The sequence below is a fragment of the Lytechinus variegatus genome, chromosome 6 (assembly GCF_018143015.1).
Source record: "Lytechinus variegatus isolate NC3 chromosome 6, Lvar_3.0, whole genome shotgun sequence".
In the NCBI taxonomy this organism is placed as follows: domain Eukaryota; kingdom Metazoa; phylum Echinodermata; class Echinoidea; order Temnopleuroida; family Toxopneustidae; genus Lytechinus; species Lytechinus variegatus.
Window position 1 is genome coordinate 13,592,642 of NC_054745.1, and position 1,837 is coordinate 13,594,478.

The 1,837-nt window shown below is 35.8% G+C and overlaps 1 protein-coding gene across 1 annotated transcript in view; it reads left to right on the forward strand.

Moving 5' to 3' along the window:
• Positions 1–1,210: 1,210 nt before the first annotated feature.
• The window catches only part of LOC121417038 (tryptophan--tRNA ligase, cytoplasmic-like), a 10,925-nt gene continuing 10,298 nt past the window's right edge, over positions 1,211–1,837 (forward strand). The window contains exon 1 of the mRNA XM_041610593.1: positions 1,211–1,578. The gene's annotated coding sequence lies outside the window, so the exon portion shown is untranslated. The remainder of the gene's footprint in view (positions 1,579–1,837) is intronic.

The following is a 1,837-nucleotide window of genomic DNA, read 5'->3' on the forward strand; positions in this document are numbered from 1 at the left end:
TTAAACTGTTATTCATAATGTTTAAATAACAGGTAACCGGGTCTGGAGAAAAGACTACGCTTGATTCTCAATTTACTCTTAGTGCATATATTCACAATATACACCGTATAAGTTGAAACAACAACAAAGACATTTATTCCACCAGTTTTAATTATCTGGGTCTGGAGAAAAGACTAAGCTCGATTCCCATTTTTTTCCACAGGAATATCATTATCGTATCTTAGTTTGGACTTATATTATAAATTTTGAAATAACTGGGTCAGGAAAGAGACTTTGCACTTATTAAAATTCTTGAAACAACCGGGTCTGGAAAAAAGACTTTGGGTTTATATTATAATTTTTGAAACAACCGGGTCTGGAAAAAAGACTTTGGATTTATATTATAATTTTTGAAACAACCGGGTCTGGAAAAAAAGACTTTGGATTTATATCACAATTTTTGAAACAACCGGGTCTGGAAAAAAAGACTTTGGACTTTTATAATATTTTTTTAAACAACCGGGTCTGGAAAAAAGACTTGGGATTTATATTATAATTTTTGAAACAACCGGGTCTGGAAAAAAGACTTTGGATTTATATATTATAATTTTTGAAACAACCGGGTCTGGAAGAAAGACTTTGGACTTGTACTTTGATGTTTTATTAACCCGGTCTGAAAAAAGACTTTGCACTTTTGTGCTATATGATTACTATAGGATTTTAGTTTAGAACGGATTCGCCAAAAATCCCTTAAAATTTATTACATTTGTGGGTAAAGTCATTATTACATTTGTGGGCGATCAAAAATTATTACATTTGTGGGTAAAGTGTTATTACATTTGTGGGCGTTATTACATTTGTGGGTAAAGTGTTATTACATTTGTGGGCGTTATTACATTTGTGGGTGCAACACCCCCCCCCCCACACACACACACACACCTTATCGACATTTTCTGGTGTCGCCTCTGTTTTTATTTGTATTTTTTTTATTTTGTCTATCCTCAATGAAACTAAGTAATTCGAACATTCTTTGGCATACGTTTAGGCCCAGTTTGTTACAGTCTTTTAACGTAATTATTTAAGAGAGAGTTTTGCGGTAACACCATGTTGGTTAGTCCTTAAAACGGAGGTCTGTTGGTTTATCTTTCTGATAATAATTCTTAAAAGAACTGTTATTCTTGACGTTTCGAGCACATAAGCTTTGCTCTTCGCCAGAAAGATATACCAACAGTCCTTTTTAGGACTAACGTATGGTGTAACCGCAAACGCAAACCTCTCAAACCAGTCTTGCAACCATGCAACCCTTCAAAGCTTACATAAAATTTTTGTTTGTTAAACTCGGAACTTTTCTGAAACTCCGAAATATTAGGCTTTCTCCATTTTTGTTGTACAAATTAAGAAGGGCATGATTATGAACAATTATTGCATCATCTTTCTTCCCGTACGTGTGCCTCCAAAATCATATCGCAAGCAAACTTCGCCTTCTATAAATGCGGCGGTGACGGGCAACTGAGACACAGTTTACTTGCGGACATCAACTTGATCGTCGTTATCTACGCGCTCTCCAGCTTGTGGAATCACTGCTTGCTGAATAAAAAGGTAAGAAATATCATTTCGAACACGTTGCGTTTGTTAATCCCTACTGAAAAGGACGCAGTTTTCCACAGTGTGTTCACACTGTGAAACACAATATGCAATCACCGTCACACTGATAGATTTGAGCGTTTTAACAGTGTGGATCACATATTCATATAGTCGACCATGTGAACACGCTTTGAATAGTCACACTGTGGAGGATTGGTGTCCACAGTGTGAAAATATCGTCACTCTGTTGAATTTGAGCATTTCAACAGACATG